Consider the following 27,713-nt stretch of genomic DNA (forward strand, 5'->3'; position numbering starts at 1 on the left):
TAGCACGCGCCCATATACTCTCTTACTCGCGCAGTCGCCTGCGCACCGCTTGCTCCGCTAGCTCCCTTCACTCCATTAAAATTACCCGTACGGGCGTTATTCGCCGGACTACTCGCCCCTGTTCGCGGTGCACCTTGATTATCGCGATTTTGCGAGCTGCCTTTCAGCGAAGCGGCCGGCGAGTTAGGTCGTGCGAATTCGCTCAGGCCTGCGTTTTGAGCGGCCACTGCAGCGAACGTGAGATCGGGCTTAACCCCACTCGACACACTCTTGCTCGTCTCTCCCGTGGCTCCATCACTCTGCGACTTGCTCACGCCCTTGTTCTTCCCCTTTCCTTTGCCACCCTTTTTCCCGCCCGCTACGTCCTCGACTCCAGCAGCTTCGCCTTCTTTTTCCTCCTGAACCGCGGCGACTTTAGGCTAACGCGACCCCGTGTACGCGGCGCCAAGCAATCGCATTTTGTCGGCGGTTGGCGGCGGCAGGTAGCGCGTGTCGAGATCCTTCTAACGCTCTATGTCGTCCAGCGACTCGATTACTTTATCGCCTATCGCGTGGCGGTACTTCAGGTGAATTTTCCTGTAAGCTAACTCCATTTGCTTACGCTAAGACGGAGGATGCCTGAAACGCGAGACTATATATTTGAAACTCGAAAGATAAGTCGTGATCTTTTCTCCTTCGGCCTGCGTGGGCCGTTGTAAATTATCCATCAAGTCCTCACGGTTGTAGAACTTAATAAAGTGATTTCTAAAGCGTTTGCAGAACTCCGGCCACGTAGCTATCTCCACGCAAATCGTGCGATACCAGCGCGACGCCCTCTTGGAGAGGACGCACGGGATCGCAGCGAGCGGCGCGTCACCCGACAACCCTGACCCGTCACGGCAATCCTCAATTTGCTCCAGGAACTCTTCCGGATTATCCGCTTTTTCATCCCCCACAAACTGCGCGATTCCCCAACACTTGAGAATTTTCACGGTCTGTAATTTCCGATTCGCTAGCCGCGCGCTGTCTCTATCGTAATCGTCGCGTTCTCTCCTATCGTTGTCTACACTTCGACGCGCCGGCTTAGCCTTCTCTCTCACTTGACCTAGGTTTCGCCTCGATTTTTCCTCCCGAGCCCGTCTCCCGTTCACTAAACTGGTCTCGCTCTCCGACCGGTCACTCCACTTATAGCCCGCAATATACGCATCTCTGTCTAAATCACTACGCCTCGGCCGCAGTCTCGGCCCTGCATACCCGTCACTACGTACACGGTCCTCCACACGCTTCTGACTCGCGACCCTGAACGGCGCGTACTCGCTTTCGCTTTCCGACGAAAAGTCCAGGTTTTGGCCTACTCTCAGCGTTTGCGGTGCGTAATAATGTTGACTTCCCCGAGAAATCGCTTCCTCGTTTCTTTCCGCAGCAAAAACTATTCTTTGATCAACGAACCCCGGAGATGGCCGCTGAGGACCTCATGTTTTTCCATTCTGCCTAACGTCTCGCCGCACCTCCACACTCTCCGAATTCGGCTGAAAAAGCACGCTTCGCCTTAACGATCGGCCTGAGCTCGGAGTCGCGCTCCGGATTTCGTCAAGATTCTCAGCTGGCGTATACCATCGCATTTTTATATTCATCTGCGCTGGTATGGGGTTCGCCGGAGTTGCGAGCCCCTTTCTTTCGCCTCTCACTCTAATCGTTGGACCATTCGTAGTGCCTCCTGAAGCCAGGGTGAGCCGCTGTTGTGGGCCCGCAAGCCCTGGCTCTTGTACGTCATGCATCTCTCGGCTCCGTAGCATGTGCGCTGAGTAACGGATGTACTGCGCCGTAAGCATTTCATACCTCGAAAGATTTCCACGAACAGCAACGCGCGCCTCTCCGAAATTTCTTGTACTCAAACGCGAAATTAATCCGATTAAGTTTCCGTTGCGCGCGGACATCGCATCTGCGGGAACCGGCGACCGGACTTGCGTCGTTATCACGGACGTAGTCTTGGTCGCCGGCACGCGCGTACTTATCATCACCCGACGTACCGTGTTGCTCAAGTTCCCCTCTCCATCCCTGTGCTTTAACATCCACTGAGATGAGGTCCTAAAAACGCCGCCGTCGCTCGACTCTCCTAACTCGGGCAACGGCGCGTGTCTCGCGTCATCAGCGACTTCTCGCTCTTGACTCTCCTGCACATTAAGTTGCGCAAACTGCTCTACCACCAGCGACGCGGCGACGTCTTCCACGTATCACAGCACTCTATCATCAGTCGGATCATTCTCCTGAATAAATGCGCGAAAGAGTCTGTCCCGCAAAGTCTCGATGACCCCCGCGATACTACAGCGTCTCTCCGTCGCACTGATATCAAAACGGCCGGCGGCAGTCGCGCGACTCCGAACTTAATCGTCCGATTATACCGGTCTTTTAGCACTTCCCTCATAGCAACGTCGTTTCTCACCATGATCTCAAATCTCTTTTCCTCTCAGAAGCTCCGCGTAGCTTCCCTCTCCCCTCAAACTACACTAACATCTCTCTCTCTCTCTCTCTCTCTCTCTCTCTCTCTCTCTCTCTCTCTCTCTCTCTCTCTCTCTCTCTCTCTCTCTCTCTCTCTCTCTTTCTCTCTCTCTCTCGCTCTCTCTCTCTCTCTCTCTCTCTCTCTCTCTCTCTCTCTCTCTCTCTCTGTGGCCCTCTATATACACAAATCTCTGACGGTTAGTGTTATTTCAACATCCGACGGTGAATGGTCCGGCAAGCCAGGCAAGCCTGAATACCTCTTTTGTGAGATATCGGCCAAGGGAGTTTCTCCCATCCTCGTGGGGGTTGTGTATCGTCCATCTCATGCTCCTTTTTTCCAAGGCTCTAACTTTATTAACGAACTAACAACTCACATGCACAACTACTCCACGAAGGTTATAATGGGGGACTTTAACTCTGACCAACTATCCTCATCTGAAGATGCCAATTTCATCAGGGCCTTCATTGATGAGAACTCTCTTTCGTCCGTTCCCTATGGTGCCACACACCATAAACAGGGTTCTGACACCTGGCTTGATCTGTGCCTAATCGACGAGCAGGATCGCCTGCAGTCATACTGGAAGACAGACGCACCTTTCATCAACGGACACGACCTTATCACGGCCACTCTCGACGTACAGATTCCACGCTACGTACCAAATACATACTCATACAGAAACTTTAAAGGAATCAGCGCTGAGAAGCTGAGAGACTTTCTTAGCGAATGTGACTGGTCATCTCTCACCACCTCATCACTTGACGACTGCATATCTTTACTCAACGCTAACCTCACTAACGCCATCAACCACCTCGCTCCATTGCGGACTGTGACACCAGGACGACAACGTCACCCGTGGTAGACTGCGGCTCTTCCTGGCCTTGTATCCGAGAGCAATAGACTTTACAGGCGTTTCAGGGACTCCAGGCTCGAATCAGATCGACGCGTTTACAGATTAGCTAGAGACTATGCTCACAAACAAGTCGAGGAGGCCAGGCTGAATTATTACTATTCACGCCTGTCCACCTTGACCGATATTGCTGAGATCTGGAAAGAGCTGGAGAAACTTGGAATTTCTGCCACCAAGGCCCCCTTACCATCTAGATTCACCACAGATGAACTCAACACGCATTTCAGCGCGATCTCAAATGATCCGCTGGCTCCTGCTGTTGCGGATTATCTTGTTACCCTGGAAAGTCTTGACCTCCCGGAACATTTCGAATTCAAACCTATAACGGAATCGGACGTGTTGGCTGCGGTGTCGCACTTTGACACTCAGGCCAGGGGGAGCGACGGCATCCCACAGGTTGTCATCTCAAAAGCTTTGCCGGTTCTTGCTCCCTCACTAAGTCATATTTTCAACCTGTCCCTTAGCGAACCCTGCTTCCCATCTGCCTGGAAAATGTCACTTGTGCGCGCACTCAACAAAGTCAGCTCACCAACAGCCCTGACTGATTACCGTCCGATTTCACTTCTCTGCTTTCTTTCCAAGGCTCTGGAGTGGCTAGTGCACAGGCAAGTCTCAGAATACCTTGAATCAAGGCTATTTATTACTAGATAACCTTCAAACAGGCTTCCGCACTGGTCACAGCACTCAGTCTGGCCTAATTAAGCTAACTGATGATGCCAGAGCTGGGATAAACAAAAAGAAAGTAACACTACTCCTTCTCTTTGACTTTAGCAAGGCGTTTGACACTGTGTGTCACGTCAGGCTCCTGAGAAAGCTATCCACCTTCGGCTTCTCAAAGCAAGTCATCCGCTGGTTTGCCTCCTACCTCTCTGGTAGAGAGCAGGCCGTCGTTGGTGACAATAACGAACGTTCTTCTCCTCGGCGTCTCAACATCGGCGTCCCGCAGGGGTCCGTTCTGGGTCCACTCCTGTTTGCATTGTACATCAATGACATCGGTTTCTGCCTTGATACCGATGTTTTCCATCTCATCTACGCGGATGACTTGCAAATTTACAGTCAATGCCACCTCGAAGAGCTCGATTCTTTATCAAACAAGATGAGTGCCAATGCTGAGAGGATTACTGGTTGGGCTGCACAGAATAAGCTAAAACTTAATGTTGCTAAAACTAAAGCAATTGTCCTGGGCTCTCCCTACTACATAAACGCATTACCCTCAACAGATAACACTTTCATTAACATAGGGGGTGCCCAGGTCAGCTTTGAATCTTCCGTGCGTAATCTGGGATTGGTGCTCGACTCTAAGCTTACGTGGAGGGAGCATATTACACAAGTGTGTAAGCGTGCTCACGCACTAATGAACAGGCTTTACTTTTTCAGGAAAAGCACTAATCTCAGGTTGCGCAAGCACTTAGTGCAGGCCCTTCTGTTTCCTCTTATAGACTACTGTTCCCTCGTATACTGTGACCTGACGCAGGAACTCGACCTAAAACTTCAGAGGCTCGTGAATACAGGAATTCGGTACATCTATGGTGTAAGAAGAGATGAGCACATCTCCCCATACAGGCGGGAGTTGCAGTGGCTAACCACTGCCGGACGCAGGAAGTATTTCACTGTTTGTTTCCTAAGAAAAATGTTTAACACAGCCGTACCATCATACGTACTGGCATGCTTTGACTTCCGCGTGACACTTCGGCCTGTTAGGGGGGAGGTGATACCTCTGGATATTCCGACATTCGCGACGGAGACGCTGAGGAACTCGTTTCATATCAGCGCCTCGTACCTATGGAACAACCTACCATCTCACATTCGTAACACTACATCTGTCTCAGGTTTCAAGAGACTAGCTAAAGAGCACTTTCTTGAGCTTGAAAACACAAACACTTGAATCGCTTGTACACATTCACTCAAACGCACACACACACACGCTTGTACACATTCACGCAAACGCGCACACTCACACACTCTCGCTTGACCCATCTTCACATTATCATACTATCACAATACACGTTTTGCTGTACTACTATTGCTGCTGTATACAATTTATCGTACAACATATTGTACGTCAAATAAATCTAATAAATCTAAATCTAAATCTAAATCTCTCACACACACACACACACACACGAGCGGACAACATTTTGATGCTCCGTCGCAACAGAGCTACACTTCGTGCCCGACACTCTTTCCCGGAATCCTCTTCCCTACACAGAAAAAAAAAGTGAATCTGGGGGGACACCGGCACTCGTGTGCAGAATCAGGAAAGCTGAATAATGGCGATACAGCGCATACGCGTGCCATTAGGGCACACAATCGTGCCGAATGAGAACGGTCTGAGCGAAGCCGATGCAGCAATGACCCGCTGCTGTTTTGGCACCAGTTCCTGCGTTACCTCGTTCGCAGCGCGCTCGAGCGCTTGAACAAAATTATACCAAATATATAATAAGCTACAACTCTAACTCTGATGCTACACGCCGAACCAAGTGGAAAAATGCTTCTGTGACACTATGCGCGCACTGTATCGGCATTATTCAGCTTTCCTGATTCTGCACACGAGTGCTGGTGTCCCCTCAGGCTTACTTTTTTTCGTGTAGCTGGTCTTCCGCGAACTCTCGACGATTCTACACTGGTCGGCGATTTCCTTGAATTCCCTTGTCTCCGCGTTGATGTTCCTTTCTTCTCTACTCCCACAAAAATAAAAGAAAGTCGCGATTAATAATTGCAAAAGGCAATTATTATTTATCCGGGGACGAGGGCCCTTACGACGGACAACGTCTTGTCGCACGCTTTCTGTTATAGATAATACAGCCTCATTCGAGTATGATAAAACTGTTTTAGTAAACAAAAGTTTTAATTCGAGCGGAAAAAGAAAAGCCGGCGGACGAACTTTGACACTTATGCTTTTAAAATGGATGACTTTTAGACGATAACGAGCAAACTAGAGAGACAATATTTCGACACAGAGCATGAGATGGGGTTTTCTGGCGCTCGGAATTAAATCAGGATAAACGATGAGAAAATTAAAAAATCAGAAATCAAAAACTGGCTAAATAGGCATGACGCATACACTCTACATAAAGCTATTCGACAAAAATTTCTTCGACTATACTATAACGTCAGCGGTATATATCACGTTTAGGAGGCAGATCTCATTCAGTTATCATCAATAAAAGATTACAACGACGGAATCTCCTATTTACTAGTTGTAATTGATGCAATCTTTACGCGACAAGACAAGCCAGGAGGTGGCCAAAGCGTTTAAAATCGACGGCTCCTCACGTTGCTGACAGATCGAGGGAAAGAATTATTTGGTAGCGATCTACAACAAGTTTTAAAAGAAAGAGATATAGAATATCGCGACGCTCGTCATCCGGACGTTAAGCCCGCAGTTGTTGAGCGCTTTAATAGAACTTTAAAAGAACGCATGTACAGATACTTTACCTACAAAAACTCAAAACAATACGTAGATGTTTTACAAAATCTAGTTGCTGCCTAAAACAAAACGCCTCATACTACTATAAAAATGCCACCAGCGGCTGTCACAATATATAATGCGCACATTGCTAGAAAAAATGTAGTATCACGTGTGCAACAGAGGCAGCCTGTACGGCGTAAAGCAGTATACAAAAAAGGCATGTTTGTGCGTATCACCTGAGAAAAAAATATTTTTGAAAAAGGTGCTGAAAAATCATGAAGCGACGAGATTTTTAAATTACAAAAGTTGTACAAAGACAAGGTCTTTTTATTTACGAATTGAGCGATCTCCAGAACGAGCCAATAGAAGGTTTTTTCTATCTTGAAGAACTCTCGGTAGTGCATAAAGAATGTGTTGAACAACAAGAATTTCACATCGATAAAATAATACGCAGTAAAGGGAGAAGTTCTAAAAAACAATATCTAGTAAGCTGGGTTAGCTATCCTGAAACATTTAATTCCTGAGTTCCTGCTTCAGATTTAAAACCTATTTAAAAAAGATGATTCTCAATGAATTAAACATAGTTCTTCCAAGTAATATCACTTATAACTCTATTGGCAGTCTGATTGAGGCGATCAATGAGTCACTGGTTCATTTTAACAGTAAAAAGGTTATTTGTCAGAAATTATTTTACGATGAGAAAGGCGGTTTCGTATGTATCGGCTTTCTCAGTGTTATGTCCTAAGCTATTGAAAGCTGTCACCGGACAGTAACTCTACGGGTTATTTTGCTTTCATAAGTAAGGACGAGGACAAAGCTTCAGAGCGCGAAGCTGAGCGCCGTCGGTGCTTGACTACCTTCGCTATCTGTTTAATAGAACGGCTTCCAGTAGCCGCCGGAAAATCTTTCGAAATTGCACTGTTTCGTTGCACGCACTGATTTTAGATAAACTCTTTAAGATAGATTTCTTCTAAATGGCGTAGAGGTACGCCTACGCCTCGTTCGCTCCAAGGACGCATTCTGTCTTATGGATTCAGCCCCAGACGATGGGTGCTCAGTACATATAACAGAGGCTACTCTGCTAGTTAGACGAATTATAGTCAGTTTAGCAGTGTGAATCGCTCAGGCCAGAATGCTCGCTACTACACAGCCAAATATTCTCTTACAAGGGTCGAAGTAAAGACTTTCACAATACATAGCAGTATTCTTGGCGATACTCTGGAAAATGTAATACTCGGCCAAGTACCTAAGAGAATCATCCTAGGATTTGTGGATAACAAAGCCTTTAACGGCGACAGAAAACTAAACCCATTTAACTTTCAAAATTATAGTATAAACTATTTATCTTTATACGTTGACGGTAATCAAGTACTGAGTAAACCGTTACAGCCTAACTTTGTAGGTGCATCGCCTCAATATATTGAGTGCTTTCATACGCTATTCTCTGACACGAGTATACACTACATGAACGAGGGTCTCGAGAGTGATCGAGATGACTATCCAGACGGCTATTGTCTATATGCCTTCGACTTAACAGCCGACTTGTCAGCTCATTTTGGAAATTTTAATATAATTAAAATAATTCGCTAGCAAAAACCATCAACTGTATATTATACTCGGAATTCGATAACGTGCTCGAAATAGACTTCAGTCGTCAAGTGGCCGTAGACTTCAACTCCTAAACAGCTCCCCACCATCGACAGCTAAGGGCTAGGGGCGCCAGCGCGCGCCTGCCGGCGCTCTCGCTCACACATATGCTCTCAGTAACCCTGTAAACAGTAAAGCCGTCGCTAGTCTGAGTCATGGAGAAACTCGACTACATCATAGACGTTCAAGCATTTTACGATAAAAACGCAGAGTTTTTACCAAAAGACATCGCTATCGTAGGAGCCGATACCAACCTTATCGCTCATCGGATAATAAAACCACCATATGACTGCAGTAAAATTTGGAAAAGGAATCCTCGCCACCAATAGTTATTTATTGTGTTTTCATCACAGTTTAGAGTGGTTCGATGGCGAATCCAATTTAGAGGATATCTACAACATTTTAAAAGATGTGGCGAGAAACGCTATGCATATATACGTGCGCGGAGTGGAAAAACATCAGTTACTTGAACGAGTTCTCGCACGTCATGTTATCAACTTGAAAGAATATAATTGTCCTTTGTATAGAAACCTACCACGAACCAACGCACTACTGTTTTTATCACAGCATAAAAAGAGAGTATTTCACATGTGCTTTAAGTTACGTATATAAACTACGTTTGTGGCTTATAAAAGCAGTTACCAAACAGACAAAGACGCCAGACGTCGTCGATCTTAAACTGAAAGAAAAGCCTTCGGCGCAAGAAACGTCTCCACAGCATAAAGCCTGTAAAAATTTGAAAAAACTCGACATTTCTACAGCAAAACCCTCGAGGATACCCTCATCGGCATCGTTGTTCTCGTCGTCGTCGTCGTCATCATCGCCGTCATCTAAGCTCAGTACTGAATGCATTGCAAAATCAAGCAGTACAGAGTTGTCAGAGCATCTATACGACAATATAATTAATGGTGATCATTGTTTTTTCCACGGTTGACTGGGTGCAAAAATAAGGTGCTGACAAGATGAATTTAAAATATAAGAAAAGTAGAACTTTATTCAAAGTAAAATATTAGAAGAGGAAAATTACACAAACGACACATCGATCACAATGTACGAGAGTGCTATTTCTCGTGACGACGCTCGTGCGAGACTGACTACGCAGGACAGTTCTTGTCGAGCAGAACAACTCTGGTCGCAGCAGAAGCTGATGCTCACTTTGTATACCTGCGTGCGAAGGGACAGACAAATCTTGGGTTTCCCCCACTATGTACGCTGCTGCGTAGACGAGCTTGGCGTGCTACTCTATACCTGCTCTAAGCACGACCCTTCATTCCGAGTGTATCTGTAGGCTGTGACCATCGTTCATAAAAAGCTATAAAAACCCTACAATAAACTATAATCCCTTGTGCGTGCTGATATATTTTCGCTTGGGATTTTATTCAGACAGATGTTTATAATTTTTATAACATTTTGAAAAACTTAAAACTAGACAGAAACTCGACAATCATGTAGAATATAGTATATTTAATATACATAGTGAATTTGACTGAAAAAAGTTGGTTCGAGCAAGTATGATTTGTAATACAAGGTCACTTCTTATGAACATCAGGTCCTGCGCACGGATGGAAAAACAATTTTTGGTGAATGAGGCTTCGCTACTAGAAAATCTTTTTTCAATTGGGTATTTAGAATTTTTAAATACTGTGAATTTATTTAAAATTTAATTTTCTACAAAATAACCACAGTACTTTTATGAAAAAACCTCTTTGTAAAAAATAGCTCAGAAAGAATTGAAAAAAAAACACATTTTTGGTCAAATCCATTAGGCCTTCTCCCTGGGTATCTGACGTTTCTTCGAAACTCTTTATACGGGGCGAGTGCCTAGACTCTAAAGTCTAAAGAACAAACGCAGGCGCTAGGAAGAATGAATTCTTGGATTACTTCTTTGGAAAAGTATAAATCGTTACTTGTATACTTTTGAAGAGTTCAAAAAGAATAAAAGTTACAGTTTATTCTTTTATAAAGGATAAAACATACAGTTTATTCTTTTATAAAGGATAAAACATACAGTTTATTCTTTTGTAAAAAATAAAACGTACAGTTTAATCTTTTGCAAAGAATAAATAGCGCGGTTTATCGTTTGCGAAGAATAAAATTTCGGCCCACCATTTTAAAAGAAGAAATCCAACAATTTATTCTTTTCTAAAGATTAAATCTTACAGTTAAATCTTTTGAAAAGAATACAATTTTTCTTCGTCATTTCAAAAGAATAAAAATGATTAAATGATATTATTTATTCGTAATTTAAATGTCCTGCATTTATTCGATTTGATGCATCAGGACATTAAAATTACTAATAAATAATATCATTTAACAATAAATGTTTATGTATAATTATTTTTTTTTTTAATATTAACAACAACGATCTATTCTTTTAATCATAGAAATACATTTTATTCTTCGATGAAGATGAAATCGCTCGATTCAGTCTTTTGGTAAAAAATAAAATTCAACATTTATTCTTTTGAAATGACGGAGGAAAATTTTATCCTTTGCAAAAGATTAAACCGCGCGATTTAATCTTTAGAAAAGATTAAACTGCACGTTTTATTCTTTACAAAAGGTTAAACTGTACGTTTTATTCTTTACAAAAGGTTAAACTGTACGTTTTATTCTTTACAAAAGAATAATCTGTAACTTATTTATTTATTTATTTTTTTTTTGTACTCGCGGGAAGTATAAAAGTAATGATATATACTTTCCCAAAGAAGTAATCAAAGTATTTATTTTTTCCAGCACCTGTTTTTATTCTATAGACTTTAGAGTGTAAAAACTTAGAATTATTTTAAATATTTGTCATACTTATAAAATTCTGATCTAGACTCAATAACGCAAACGTAAAGCGTATTGATCTGCAAATATATTGTAAAATTCAAAAGTCAAGTTCAAGATAGGAGACATAGAATGGATCTGGAATGAGAGAAGCGAGCAATGGTTTTGGAAAGAAAACGGAGAAACAAAGAGGGACGGAGGAAAGAAAAGAGAATAGAAGAGGGAAGGAGACAGAACTAAAGCCAATCTAGTGGAATGTAGCAGAAGCAGGAAAATAAAAGAAGAGGACTGGGAACACGTTACAGAGTTTGACATCATAGGATTAACAGAAACATGGGTAGAGGAGATAAACGATAAGAAATGGGAAAACAGACTAAAAGGATATAAAGTCAAGACGAAAGCGGCAAAATGGTTCCATCAAAAAGAAAGAGCTAGGGGAGGTGTAACTATATAAATTAGAAACACAAACAAAGACATAGAGATATCCTGGGGAGAAGAACACTCAGGCGAAATGATAACAGAAAATAATCAGAAAAATAAAAAATCAAAAAATAAATACATAAATAAAGAAGAAAAATACATTTTTGAGAAGCTAGAAGAAATAGGGATGCACATAGTAAACGGAGATGCAGAAGGAGACATGAACAGAGAGTGGACTTATATAGGAGGGAATGGCTGCTCAACAATAGACTATGTAATAACAAATAAAGAAGGAAGAGAAATAATAGAAGAGATGTCGATAGGGGGAAAATGGAAATCGGATCACTTTCCGTTAGAATTGAAACTGAAATTGAAAAGAAAAATGAGAACAGAAGAGGAAGAATTTATAACAGATCGGTCAGAAAAAGGAATAGAAGAGAATAGGGAATGGCTAGGAAAAGCGTGGAAGCCGAAGGACTCGAGGGAGCTCGGAAACGTGGAATAATTAGTCAAAAATACAATAACGAAAAGAAAAAAGCTAAACAAAAGGAAAAACGAAGGATGGTGGGATAGAGAATGCAAAACAGCGAAAACCAAAGTAATGAAGCACTAAAGAACTGGATAGAAGGGGAGAATGACAAAAAAAGATTTCTTAATGGAAAGAAGCAAATACAGACAACTGTTAGAGAAGAAAAAGAAAGAAGAGAAAGAAAGGATAATAGAAGAACTACAAAAAGAGAAAGATGGAGAAGGTTTTTGGGACTCAGTGAATAAAAGAAGGAGGAAAGGGAGGGAAAAACTCAGTGAGAAAATGACAGAAAAAGAATGTAAGGAGCACGTTAGGAAATTACTGGACAGAAAAAGGATAGAAGAAGAAGAAAAGGAAAGGAAAGGAGATACGGGAAACGCAGGGGGTCTTTTCTTTTTCCTCCTTTCCGTGTTCCCCCTTTTAAAACGGAAAAAGGGGGAACAAGGAAAGGAGGAAAAAGAAAAACAAAATGAAGAATGAATGAAAGAAGAAGAGATTACACGGGAGGAAATCGAGGAGTCAATCAAGAAACTAAAAAAGAAGGAGGCAGCAGAGGAAGATGAGATACAGAATAAGGCATGGATATTCGGAGGGGACAGAACTGATGAATTCCTATACAATATACTAAATGACATATAGAAAGGTAGCGGTTTCCCAGAAGAATGGAACACGGGGCAAATCGCGCCGATACATAAAAAAGGAGACAAGGATGAAGCCGGAACTTATAGGGGAATAACTTTAATGGACACGGGATATAAAATATACGCAAATATATTAGAAAAAAACTGAGAATTAAACTGGAAGAGAAGAGGGTCCTGGACGACACACAGATGGGATTCAGAGAGGGAAAAGACACAATAGATGCGATATACGTAGTTAAAGCCGCAGTAGAGAAAGAAATAAAAAAGAAAAAGGAAAAGTGTTTTTATTCTTCACGGACATGAAAGCGGCATTCGATAAAATAAAAAGGGAAGAGATATGGAAAATAATGGAGGAGAAGAAGGTAAAAGATATAAGGAAAATAAGGAAAATTAAAGAAATATACAAGGTTACGCATAGCAGAGTTAGAATAGGCAAAACAAAATCAGGAAAGTTTAAAACGGAAAAAGGGGTGAGGCAAGGATGCCCACTTAGCCCAGCGCTGTTCAATATCGCATTTGCAGATTTAGAACAAGAAATGGGAAAGGTACAGGAAGAAGGGTTGAGAATAGGCAACAGAAAGATACATTCGATAGGATACGCGGTGACATAGTCCTAATGGCAAACAACGAAGAAGGGATGGAGGGAATGCCTAAAACGTTTAAGAAATATATAAAAAAGAAAGGTCTGAAACTGAACCTAGGAAAATCAAAAATAATGAGATGCTGAGAAAGAGGAGGCAGAAAGAAGAAAGTCTCGTTCGAATGGAACGGGAAGGAAATAGAGGAAGTCAAAAGCTTCACATACTTAGAATATGAGTTAAAATGCAATAACAAGGAGGAAGAACAGATAAAGAGAGTAAAAGGAAAAGCAAACGCAGCGCTGGGGAAAATATGGAGCATAGAGGAATAGCTGTTCAAATAAAACTGGCACCTAAGAATGAAGCTCTTTGACTGTCTAGTAAAAGCACTGATACTGTACGAATCAGAAATCTGGGGATAAAAAGAATATAAAGAAATAGAGAGAATTCAAAAGAAGTACATGAAATGGATACTAAAAGCGGACAGATCCACGCCAAGACATATTTTAATGCTAGCTACAAGAAGAGAAGGAAGAGCGGTAAAAGCAGGGAAAAGAGAATTAAAATATGAGGAAAAGTTAAAGGAAGCAGAAGAGGGAACACTCTTAAGAGAGTGCTAGAAAGAGTTACAGAAGGAAGCAAGGCGACAACAGAGAGTAAGGGAAGATGCGTACCACAGGAGAAAATTTCTGGAAGGCAGAGGATTATAAATCAAAGGATATATGGAAAAGATGAAAGAAGGGACGGTATGGCCAGAATTAGAACTAATAAGCAAAGATATAGAGAGACAACAGTTCAATGAAAAGATGGAAAAATCGGAGTACGCCAAAGAAATAAAAGAAATAATAGACCCATACGGAGAGGAACCAGAGTATCTAAGAAGAGGAGGAAAGAAGAAAAACAGAGAACTGGAGACGCAAGCAAGATTTAGACTAGGGAATGATGCGAAGGCGAACAAATATTGGACAGAACAGGAGAATAGGAAATGCAGAATATGCGGAGAAAAAACAAAGACAGCTAAACACATAATGGAAGAGTGCGAGAAAACAAAATCGGAAGTAAGTTGGCAACAGAAAATGGATGGGTGTCGAAAAAACCTAGCAAAATTAATCCAAGTAAAGTGGATAAAAAAAAGATAAACTGAACCGGAGAGAAAAAGAAACCAGAACGCGGAGAGAGCGGAATAGGCGGACCAGGAGGACCGTGCGCAATCACTTTAGGAACACCGAAAGAGGAGAGGTAACAACACGAGGCAAGAGAGAAAAAGACAGGTTAGAAAGCAAGAAAACTGACAGAACTGAAAAAGAATATAAACAGAGTAAAGTAGAAGGAAAAGAGAGAAGATGGATGAAGTGAAAAAGCTGGAAAAGAGACTGGAGTGGGCACTAGAAAGGATACAGGAGATGGAATTTGGATGATAGAAAAAGAAAGAGAAGAATAAAAAGGGAAAGAAAAGTACTGGAAAGAACTCAAGGTTAAAGAAGAAATCAGAGAGTTGAAAAAGAGAATCGAAAGGCTAGAAGTCAAGTCGGCAGAGATGGACAAGCAAGAAAGAAGAAGAAGAAAATAAAAGCAGAGGAAGTAGAGGAGGAACCAGAAAGAGACAAAAAGGAAAGAAAGAGACATGAGCTGTCTCTATTCATAAGGAAAGGATCACACTGGAAAAAGATAGAGGTGAGAGAGTGGATAAAAAAGAAAATCGGAGAAGGATGGTGGATGGAAAGAGTGAACGAGAACATGCTGAGGATAGACTTCGACGAGGAGAAAAAAAGAAAGAAACTATGGAAATGGAGAGGCAAGGGAAGAAAATTTCTACGTGCTGGATGAGTGGTTAAGTCTGAAAGAAAGAGAGGACAGGTTTTATTTGGTAAGGATTGCAAGGTAAATGAAAGAGATAAAGACAGAAAATGGAGAGAAAATCAAAGTAAGATTGGAAAACAAAGTGATAAAGATTGGAGAAAAATTGTTTAAATGGAGCAGGAAAGGAGGGCAAAAGAAATCACAGAAGAGGAAGCAGACGAGGAACCGGTGATTGAAAGTTGGAAAAAGGTAATGTTATGTGAAATGAGAGTACAGGAAGAGAGGAACAAACAAGACAGATATGAAAGAGAAGAAAAAGCAGGAGATAGAAAAAGCTAAAAAAGGAAAGAAGGAAGAGGAACAAACAAAGAAGGAAAGTACGCAGGAGAAAAGAGAGAAAGAGACAGATGCCAGTAAGAAGAAGGAAAGAGAAGCAGAGACGAAGAGGGAAAGGATAGAGGAGGATAAAGAAAAGAAAGGAAATAGTAAGAAGACAACAGGTGAATGAAGAGAGAAGAGAGAAAGAAAGAAGAGAAAACACTATACGAACAGATACACTGACACACACCCACGAATCACACACACATAAATGAGAATAAACTCTACGCAAACAATTTACAGTCAGATCCACACACACACACACACACGTTCACAAATAATGAAATAAATAAAAGAGAAATGAAGGAGAGGCAAAAGATGTAAAATATAAATGTAAAATAACTGTAAAGTTAAAAATAAAGATTATTAATGTAGAAGATAGTCAGTGAAAAAGTGTTAATTCAAATCCTCTTGAAGCATTTTAAGTTGTACAAAACGCAGAAACCGAAAGTAACAATAATGAAAAAGAACAACAAAATGAGACTTTAACAATTCAAATTCATTCAGAAAAATTTACACCCAATACTCCGAGACATCGTAGACGCCCAAGAAAAAAATGTTCACATCTAAACAAGAAGAACCAAAAAAACTAACTAAAGCGTAAACAAACTGCTGTCAGGAAAGTAAGTTGTACGTAATAAAAGAATCTAATCAGGATGAACAATATAACGTAACTCAAGATCATTACTTAGGACCAATAAACGTTTGCTGTGAACAATGCATTTTGTAGATAAGAATGTATTGAAGAAAGCTAAATCATTCAACGACTGCTGTAGTCATAGTGCCTTAAAATTTAAATCGATTTCGAAGTTTCCACATGAAGTGTATGGCTGCTCATTAGAGCACTATCGCGCTCGAACTTCGCGCCTTTAATTAAAAATTATAAAGATTTATTTAAACTAATAAAAACCGAATTTGAGCTCGCGATTTTTCCAATTACTGGGTATATCCACCCGAGGTAGACAAAGATACTAAAATACTCAAGTGACCACCATACATACCACGAGGCTTACACATCATTTTACATGACGCGCTGAAGCACTTGCCCACCGATTTTGTTTTTACTTGTATCTGCTACGCAAGTCGGGAACAAATTGCAAACCTTATTTAAAAGAACTCATAAAAAATCGCGCAGATTTTTTAATCGTATCAGGAATTATAACATATATACGCATTTGCATCATTTCATGATAATAAATCCATTGGTTGAACCTATGGTATATCCATTGTTCCATCGATCCACCATTTAGCAATAAAAACCTTGATGATTATGAAGAAAGCATTCGTCGTTTTACGTGGTGCGCCTATGTCAAATGCACTTTTATAAGGTCGTAGATTATTTCAACAGTAGGTAATGGATAAAACTGTTTGAATATAGGGTGGATTAATAAATAAACTCTGTGAGTTTTGAATAGTATATTGTAAAGTGGCAATAGCCACAAGTCGGCGGTGCGTCCAATCAGCTCGGAGTCTTACAGTAGAAAGAGAGTATACAGTGAAGCGTGCCTAGCGTAGCGCGCGCTTGTACAATAGAGTATCCCAAAAAACACGAACTTTCGATTAGCAAAAATCTTGATGTCTCATTTTCCGGTATAGCAAAGAGTTAGTCTGCATTTTTTTCAGAATTTTTAAATTATTTTTAGGCGGCGCTTAAGCTGTTCAAAAGTTGATGAAAGTTTGTACACTTGAGCCCTGTGTGAGCTAAGCAAGTGTTTTGAGGTGACGGTGATAATCACCTTCTCCTAATCCGACCCTTGGGTTGCGTTTTCGGCTCTACCCTACAAAAAATTTATGGCCACTCTCTCCTTTTCCAAACTTTACACTAGTCGACAAGACTAAGATTTTTAGTTCTCGTATTTGATTTATTTTAAACTAAATAACAAAATAACTTTTACTTTTACAATTACAGTTTTTATAGGTACAATAAATTTTTATTTATTTCAGCAAAAATGTTTTTTTATCAAAAAAACGAATTTTAAAGAATATTTGTAAACAATGATATTGCTTCCTTCCTAAGGAAGCCTTGTAATAGTAATTTTTAGAGTTTGTGTAAAAACATGTAGGAAATATATTTTGAGGGATTTGAAGTCGAAAAATAATGTTTTTAGAAAATGTCTGTATAGATGTGTGTGTGTGTGTATGTGTGTGTGTGTGTGTGTGTTCGTTCAAATCGCCTCTAGTTTAGCTTCTACTCAGTGGATTTTAATCCAACAAGTCTCATTTTCTATGTTATTACTAGTACATAGCGGGATAACAGTCCGTTTTTACATTTTCTGGACTCGTTTTTTTTATATCGATTTTTTAGTTTTGAGATTTCAGTTTTTTCTAATAAAGTTATTAGAAAAGTTGATGAAAGTAAATTGCTTGATATGTACCTAAAAGAGAATAAAATTGCCTATCTTTTCACTGCGGAAAATTTATATTATCGTTCGTCGTTTTTTTATTACACACCATAAAGCACAAATTTTTGAAATTGTTTTAACTTAAAAACTAAATTTTGAATCTTTCTAAAAAAATCATGATTATTGAAAGTTATTAGGACTATAATTCATGTTAATTTCAAGTCATTTCATGGGGCAAATCCTGAGAAAAACATCAACAACTGAAAAAAGTCGTTTTTCTACGTGACGCGGTAACTGGAGTGAAAAGGCATTAATCATGTTCAAATTTTGGATTTAGTTAGCATTATATAGCATCTTGATCTCTTTCTTTGGGTTGTTTATGATACCAGTTAGTTTTAAAGATATTAAGCTTCAAAATTTCGTTTTCTTACCCTGTATACTCTATATAACTGAAAACTGCATCGCTTAGATCTCAGCTTCTATTTAATAGATTTAAATCTGTTCAGTTCGTTTTATTCGTTCAAGTAGTGTAGGTGTAAATTTAGGCTTTTTGAATTTCGCGCCGCTGCTCGCTCTCCGTTGCGACGTTGAGAGCGCGCGCGCATGCGTCGAGTTGCGCGCCGCCGGCCCCGCTTGCGAGCGCGCGAAGGGCCCGCGCGCGCGGATTCCTGTTCGGACTGCCTAGCGCTTCGCACGTTTGGCTTCCTTACGCTTTTCGATTTTTTTTGTCTTCTGACGGTGAGCCAGTGACTTGTTCTTCTCAGAGCTATCACTGTTCACCTCGTTCTGCGCCGTGTTGGTAGTGTTTAGCGGAAAATTCGCGATCGCGTCGTTCGCGTGTGTGTATTTGTGCGAGTGTGTGAGTGTGCCTCGAGGCGATAGTCTTAAGGTTTGTTGGCGAAGGTGTCCACGTGTTGTACGTGACTCCTTCGGGGCGAGCGAACAGCGGCAACACCCCTTGTTGCCCTCGTGCCAAGCGTCTGGCTCCCCGAGACGTCGGGGCGCGCTTGGTGCACGGTTGCGGATCATCCTTTCGCTCCCCAGGCCCGGCTTCCAGACCTCCAGGCCAGGACGGAAGCAGCGGCGGACTACGACGAGGCCTGCTCAACGCCCTTATTTTCAATAAAGCTTACACTTGCTGAGGCTTTTCCCTCTAAACCGTGAGGGTTTTTACGCCAAAGCAAGTGCTTTTTGTGTACCGCGAAATCGTGTGTGTTAATTAAAAAGAAACCTTCACTCACACAACCCTTTCCTTTTGTTGGAACTCACTCTGAGTTCTTTCACTCGTTCCAAGATTATTAATCATGGTGCCCCGGGTGAGGAGTGAGTGGTTTTTTCGTGCGTTTTTCTTTGTTCTATCGGGCATAATCGTGCGATAAACGTAGTGTATAAAATCTGTACACAAACGCGTTCACACTGTAACGACTTTTTCCAGTAGCATATTATATTTCTGTTGAAGTTCCAAGTATTGTTTTTCTCAGCCTCAGTGTGAACGTTTTGTATAGCGCCGCGCGCTCTTGTTTACATACTCGGCCGGTCGAGCGCTCTCGGAAGCGAGGCCTTGCGCCTCGCGCGTGTGTTGACGTTTGCGGATTAGGGAGCGGCGACTTCTTAGACACACTGCGGTTGTGTCCGCGGATTAGCGGCGTGCGTGCACGACACTTATTTTCTTTAAGTTTGCGTTACGTATAGGGAGACTTTGCGAGCATCATGGCTCCTATTGCGCTGAAGAAGCTGACTGCGTTACAGACGGCTCGAGAAGCCGAAATTGAGAGCATTCGTACACGCCTGCTTGCTAAGCAGCGTGACTCGCTTAATAAAAGCATGGTCCAGGCACGACTTGATGCTGTTAAGCAGATTTGGGTGGAGACTAGGAAAACGCATTCTGAAATTGTCGTTAGGGACGATGCAGAGACAGATGCGTATATTGCAGATCAATGGTTCGATCGCATTCAGGGTGTTTACGAATCGGCTCTTGACGAGATCCTAACACTGCTTGCTTTATTCGACAAGCCTGATGCTGATGATAGCGCTAGTATGGGGGAGTCGGACTCAGATCCTGAGGTTGTCAAGCTTCCGAAAATTAGTTTACCTACGTTCTCAGGTAAAGACGAGGACTGGGCTAGTTTTAGCGATCTTTTCACTTCTCTCGTGCATAGTCGTTCTGGCATTTCTGACGTCACGAAACTGCAGTATCTCAAGTTATGCTTGACTGGTGTGGCTGCAGAGCTGATAAAGGACGTGATGACAACCAATGCGAATTATGCGAGCACTTGGCAGACGCTTAAGGATCGTTATAGTAATCCTAGGTTGATGATCAATAAACTCTTGACTTCGTTTTTAGAAATTCCGCAGATGAAGAAGGAATCGGCTGCTGAAATGCGTGCGTTCGCTGATGAGGCCAAGCGGATCGTTCGAGCTTTGACAAATTTGAAACTTCCAGTTGATCATTGGGATATTTGGTTTGTTTTCTTGTTGTCCGATCGCCTGGATCCGGAGTCTCGGAAGCTGTGGGAGGCTGAGCTGAGTGAGAAGGACCAGGAGTACGTGCCGGAGGCGGACGAGCCGGAGCGTGATATCAACAGCGCTCTTCCTAAGTTTTCAGATTTGCTTAAGTTCCTTGAAAGAAGAGCTCAAGCTCTTAAGATGTACCCTTCGGAGCGCAAGGCGGAGAAGAGACCAGCTTCTACGCCAACATCAGGACCTCAGCCTCGGAAGGTTTTCCACGCTAGATCCTCTCGTTTGTCTGGAAATTCTAATTGCGCCCTTTGTAACGGCACGCATCCTCTCTCGAAATGCTTCAAGCTGAAAGACAAGAATCCACACGAGCGGTTGGCAACGGTCAAGCAGTTGCAGCGTTGCTTTAATTGCCTCGGATCTCACAGAGCCAACGCTTGTAATTCTTCGGGACGTTGTTCTACTTGTCAGGGTAAACATCACACCCTCTTGCATCTTAAATTCCAGGGAAACTCGCAAGCTGGGCACCAGAACACCGATAATTCTCAGGCGGGCGGCTCTGGCTCGAAATCTGTCGTGAGTTTGCATGCAGCGGGCGTCACGTTTCCGAAGCGGAGAATCGTTCTGGCTACAGCAAAGGTGCAGATTATAGGTCCAAGAGGAGATCGCACCCATGTACGAGCACTCTTGGATCAAGGGTCGGAGGCTTCGTTCGTTTCGGAGTCGATTGTCCAGCTGTTAGGGCTCCGAAAGGAGCATACTTGCGTACCATTGACAGGGCTTGGCGCTAGTGCAACGGGCACTGCGCGCTCGAGAACTCAGCTCGTTCTAAAATCCAGGGTCGACACAAGCTTTCAGATTACGACAGAGGCGCTCATTCTTCCTCGTCTAACGTCACAGCTCCCAGTCGACAGCATTGAAGATCTCGATCTCATGCAGTTTGCAGGGCTCACTCTCGCAGATCCGGAGTTTTTCCTATCGAATAAGGTCGATGTGATTCTCGGTGCTGACGTCTAGGGGCAGTTGCTCCGATCGGGATTGAGACGCTTTCCTTCATCGCAGCTTGTCGCTCAGGATACGGCCTTTGGTTGGATAATGTCCGGAGTTTTACCGGCGAAGGATTCACGGCGGGCGGAGTCGCATACTTCCACACCGTTGCAGGTATTGCATTGCGCTTCAATGCAGGAGCTGGACCAAATGCTGCAGAGGTTCTGGGCTTTCGACGAGCTTCCTTCGTCGTTTTCTAAGTTGAAACCGGAGGACGAAGCCTGCGAGAAACTATTCAAGGAGACTCACACCAGGGATTCGCAGGGGCGGTACGAGGTTCGTCTCCCGTTGAAATCTCAATTACCTTCGGTTGCAGGTGAGACAAGGCAAATGGCTCTTGGATCACTCCAGTCGTTGCATCGCCGCTTTGCTCGAGATCCCAAGGTCGCTCATGCGTATCGAGAATTTCTGAAGGAGTACGAGGACCTAGGGCACATGGTTCGAGTTCCAGAGTCGGAGATTCGGCGTGAAGGTGCGTGGTACTTGCCACATCACCCAGTAGTGCCGTATTTATTGTTGAAAATGAAGATTAGGGTCGTTTTTGACGCCTCTCGACGCACTCGGTATGGTTGGTTTATTAACCATTTCTTTTTTACGGGTGCTCCTCTTCAAAGTGACCTCGCGTTGATTTTGCTTAATTGGCGTCGATATTTATTTGTGTTTACAGCTGATATAGTTAAGATGTTTAGGCAGATCAAAGTGCAGCGCGAGGATCAAGACTTTCAGAGGATCGTTTGGGCTGATTCACCTCCTGTCGATTATCGCTTAACGACAGTCACTTATGGGACGGCTTGTGCTCCGTTTTTAGCTATTCGCACGCTGCAACAATTAGTAGAGGACGAGGGCGCTCGATTTCCTCTCGGTGCTGAATGCCTCAAATCCGAGACATATGTGGACGATACTTTCGCTGGATCGGACGAGCTTTCCACTGCGGTGCAGAAAAGGGTCGAGCTTACTAAGCTCTTAGGCTCGGCAGGTATTTATCTTGACAAATGGGCTGCTAACCATCCAGAGCTGCTTCCTCCACAGACAGGACAGGGCCCGGCAAAGAAGATCGATATGGATGAATCAGTCAAAACACTCGGCGTTCACTGGAATCCTGCTCAGGACAAGTTTTGTTTCTCCGTTTCAGATATCACCGAGCTGTCGAAGGCTTCGACTAAGCGCTCCATTCTCTCCAATATAGCTCGTTTGTTTGATCCACTCGGGTGGCTTTCGCCAGTTACAGTAACTGCGAAAGTCTTGATGCAAGACTTGTGGATCCAGAAGTGCGACTGGGACACGCCTTTGCCAGAGGATTTTCGCGAGCGATGGTATGCTTATTGCAAATCGTTATCTGAGCTGCCGTCCTTGTCAATCGATAGGTGGTTAGGCGTCACTTCCACTCGTTCGTACCAGCTACACGGTTTCTCGGACGCTTCTTCTCGAGCTTATGCTGCTGCTGTATATCTGAGTCGACAAGGGAGACGGCACATTCAGTGTGTCTCTTCTAGCTGCCAAGACGAAGGTTTCTCCGGTAAAGACGGTCAGTATTCCTAACTTAGAGCTCTGCGGGGCTGCGCTTCTCGTTAACCTCCTTTGCCACGTTAGGAAACTCGATTTTCTCAGTGCGACTCCGGTTTTTGCTTGGTCTGACAGTCAGATTGTACTCACATGGCTTCGAAAGCATCCTTGTCATTGGAAGACCTTCGTTGCAAATAGGGTGTCATACATTCAAACCGAGTTGCCGTCTGCAAAATGGGCGCACGTACCTACTAAGGAGAATCCAGCGGATTTGGCAAATCGAGGTTCTGGACCAGCGGAGCTAGCAGGGACTACTCTGTGGTGGCAGGGACCTAGCTGGCTTTCACAAGCTCCGAACGAGTGGCCACAGCCAGCAGAGACTCGGCGAGCGCTCCATACGAAGAAGGTGCCGTCGGAACCGGAGCTGTTGACCAGATTTTCTTCATTGTCCCGCTTAATTCGGGTCGTTGCGTTTGCTAGACGTCCTATTCTTAATCATCGTAGGCAAAAAGAGGCTCAAGAACCGCTTCCTAAATTTCTCACGCTGTCAGAGTTGGCAGAAGCTCGCAGCATTGTTATTCGTTTATCGCAGGCGAGCAGTTTTGCAGTCGAGATCGAAGCGTTGAAGGCTGGAGGGAGATTGCCGAAAGGAAATCGGCTCAGTAAATTAAATCCTTTTATTGGCAAGGACAATATTTTGAGAGTAGGAGGTCGACTGTCTCACTCCAGCCTGTCCTTCGATCGCAAGCATCCACCGATTTTGTCGCAGGATTCAGCTCTCAGTCGCTTGTTCGTGTATTCTGCTCATCGACTTTGCTTGCATGGTGGACCTACTTTGACTTCTAGCGTTCTGATGCAGCAAGTCTGGATTGTGGGCAGGAAGCAGTTAGTCAAGTCCATGATTCACAAGTGTGTGACGTGTCAGCGGGTCAAACCTCAATCAGCACAGCAGTTAATGGGAGATCTCCCCGCCGATCGAGTGCATGCTAGTAGGCCGTTTTCGATTTCAGGTTTAGACTACGCTGGTCCCATTCAGGTTCGCACAACTAAGGGTCGTGGACACAAGGCGTATAAGGGGTACATCGTTGTCTTTGTTTGCTTTTCCACCCGAGCGATTCATTTGGAGCTGGTGAGCGATCTGACGACAGCCACTTTTATCAGTGCATATCGTCGATTCGTTGGTAGGCGAGGGGTGTGCCAGAAGCTCTACAGCGATAACGCCACCAACTTCCATGGAGCAGACAACGAGCTGAAGGCGATGTTCCAGCGGGCGTCGGATTTTTATCAAAAGGTTGCCTCGGTTCTAGCAAATGACGGAACGGAGTGGGTGTTCATTCCTCCTAGCGCTCCACATTACGGAGGTTTGTGGGAAGCTGGTGTGAAGTCCGTAAAGCACCACTTGAAACGGGTCGTAGGGGAGCACACTCTCACGTTCGAGGAGCTTTCGACAGTTCTCGTTGAGATAGAAGCGTGCCTTAACTCTCGTCCATTAGGGGCTTTGACTTCGGACATCGATGACCTCCATGCGTTGACACCCTTTCACTTTTTGACAGGAAGTGCCTCAGCGTTGATTCCTGATGATGATTCGCCAGACGTGCCTCTGAATCGTTTGAGTCGTTTTCAGTTGCTCCAGCGGATACGTAACCAGTTCTGGAATCGTTGGTCGTCGGAATACCTCCTCCATTTGCAGCAGCGAGAAAAGTGGCGGAATCCAACAGAGAATTTTTGTGTAGGTAAGCTCGTTCTTATCAAGGATGATCGTTATCCTCCATCCAAATGGCCGTTAGGACGAATCGTTGAGGTCCATCCAGGTCCAGATGATCTCGTCCGTGTGGTTACAGTGAAGACTGCTACCACTTCTCTTCGTCGTCACGTTGCTCGTCTTTGTCCGTTGCACATCGAGGAAGGGGCTAAGAAGACTTGAGTAGGTTCCAGGTGGTTGGTTCGTCTATTAGACGAAGGCGGGCGGGATGTTCAGTTCGTTTTATTCGTTCAAGTAGTGTAGGTGTAAATTTAGGCTTTTTGAATTTCGCGCCGCTGCTCGCTCTCCGTTGCGACGTTGAGAGCGCGCGCGCATGCGTCGAGTTGCGCGCCGCCGGCCCCGCTTGCGAGCGCGCGAAGGGCCCGCGCGCGCGGATTCCTGTTCGGACTGCCTAGCGCTTCGCACGTTTGGCTTCCTTACGCTTTTCGATTTTTTTTGTCTTCTGACGGTGAGCCAGTGACTTGTTCTTCTCAGAGCTATCACTGTTCACCTCGTTCTGCGCCGTGTTGGTAGTGTTTAGCGGAAAATTCGCGATCGCGTCGTTCGCGTGTGTGTATTTGTGCGAGTGTGTGAGTGTGCCTCGAGGCGATAGTCTTAAGGTTTGTTGGCGAAGGTGTCCACGTGTTGTACGTGACTCCTTCGGGGCGAGCGAACAGCGGCAACACCCCTTGTTGCCCTCGTGCCAAGCGTCTGGCTCCCCGAGACGTCGGGGCGCGCTTGGTGCACGGTTGCGGATCATCCTTTCGCTCCCCAGGCCCGGCTTCCAGACCTCCAGGCCAGGACGGAAGCAGCGGCGGACTACGACGAGGCCTGCCCAACGCCCTCTTCAGCGGCGGTTTTTGCGTTCGTCTTTGCGGTAAGAGAGCTCTCTCTCTGCGTGCGGAAAAGGTACCTCGCGTCTTTGCGTTTGCGTGCGTTCTTTCACTTGAGTTTTTTCTCTTTTAGAGTCACTGTTCTCTTTCTTTTATTTGTATAGTTTCCCTTTCCTTATTTTCAATAAAGCTTACACTTGCTGAGGCTTTTCCCTCTAAACCGTGAGGGTTTTTACGCCAAAGCAAGTGCTTTTTGTGTACCGCGAAATCGTGTGTGTTAATTAAAAAGAACCCTTCACTCACTCAACCCTTTCCTTTTGTTGGAACTCACTCTGAGTTCTTTCACTCGTTCCAAGGTTATTAATCAAAATCTATACCAAGGCTTGTTTTTTTCTCTTTTTGTTTTATTAATTCGTTAAAAACAAGATTTTCAGTTACGGATGTGCGTTTTTTCACGGCGATTTCACGATCACTAGTGATTTTAGATGCGTTCCATGAACTATCCCAACCATTATGACTCGGAAACTAAATGTTGAACTTTTCTATAAAACATCATGATTATCAAATGTTATTATAACTATAGACTACTTTAATTTTAAGTTATTTCGTGGAGCATATTCGGAGGAAAACGGGAAGGAGGAATTTTAACTCTAACGTGTAGAGTTCCTTTTTCTGTTTGTTCCTCTTTAAGAGTACGTTAGCAGTAGGGCGTTTACCACGGTTGAACCAGCAATACTAAAATAAAAATACACTGTTATAAATATTAGACGCATGCACAACGCGATTAATCGAGGCTCACCACGGTATACATATCTGACATATAATGTCAGAGATATATATAAATATAAATATATATATATATATATATATAGATATATATATATATATATCAACTATTAGAACTGTCTGTTACAAACATATAGGTTGGTAAATAAGATGTCAGGTAAAAAAGGAAGGGTGATATCTTTTGGAGCTTAGTTAAACAATTATAGCTATGCGAAAAAAAGAGAGAAAGAGTTATTTATTATAATTGATTATGTAAATATGTAAATAGAGTAAATTATAATTGATTATGTATATAAAATTGATTCGAACAAATTTTATCTATCAAACGAAAAAGTACAAAAACTTTGTAGAATTATGTATGAAGTAAAAACAATTCAGATATTGAAGCGATACATAATGTTGAAGGAAACTACGTGCTAAAGAATAAGCAGCAGGTTTTTTATTAAATAATATTTGTCAAAAATATATAGAAAGATTCATAGCTTAAAATTCCATGGAAATACTGGAAAGCATGATTGTGAAAATTTTGACCTGCGTGACCGTCCCGACCCAAGCCCTAAAGTTTTTGCCTACGGATCTATTTCAGCTCTTTATTGACCCGGGCAAGGTGCTAGCTCAAAAGATCGGTCGAAAGAAAATACTTATGGAATTAAATAAAAAAGCCTATAAAATATTTCCAGGCGAATGACGCCTTGGCCAATTGTTGATAAAGAGTTAAACTTTAGTAAAGTGAAAATCCTAGTTCCGTAACTTAACATTTGTGGGCTGTATGAGGCTCTAAATATAGCAAAGATGACTGTTTTTGTTGTTAAATATCTCAGCTTTGAACAAGTCCATTTTTATGAAATTCGGTTCTATAATATTCTGAATTGATAGGCCACACGTACACAAAAAATAATTGTCCTCACTACGTTACATCATGCTTAAAATAAATTCGAAGAATCCAACCCGTTTTTTTTCGTATAGCTTTTACATTTAAAATCTTTGTGAGGCCTGAGCGGTGCAAAAAAATAGTTTTACGAATTTAAAAAAAGGAGATGATTTCTCTGATATTAAGAAATTTGAGAGACCATCAAGATTTTTGCTACTCAAAAATTCGTGTTTTTTGGTATACCCTATTATTACAACAATTACGTTAAAATTGAAAAAGATAGAATTTAATATTGTAAAGATAATCAAAAGAAATTGCGTGCAAGTTAGCCACGATACAGATGTATTTATATGGGATAAAGCTTTAATGGCACCACGTTATGCTTTAGAAATTATGGATAGAACTTTAAAGAATTTAATGAATAACGACAAATTATTCGGTAATAAAATCGTTATCTTGGGTGACGATTTTGATCAATTATCATCAATATTACTAAGAGGGACGCAGTGAAATGATTAATTTATCAATTCAAAACAGTCATTTGTCGAACAAATTTCATATATTTCATAT

At 42.8% G+C, this 27,713-nt stretch overlaps 1 protein-coding gene across 20 annotated transcripts in view; it reads right to left on the reverse strand.

Moving 5' to 3' along the window:
- Positions 1-27,713, reverse strand: part of Dop2 (dopamine receptor type D2) — a 572,837-nt gene that overhangs the window by 327,908 nt on the left and 217,216 nt on the right.

This window comes from Nasonia vitripennis, assembly GCF_009193385.2.
Source record: "Nasonia vitripennis strain AsymCx chromosome 1 unlocalized genomic scaffold, Nvit_psr_1.1 chr1_random0006, whole genome shotgun sequence".
Classification (NCBI taxonomy): domain Eukaryota; kingdom Metazoa; phylum Arthropoda; class Insecta; order Hymenoptera; family Pteromalidae; genus Nasonia; species Nasonia vitripennis.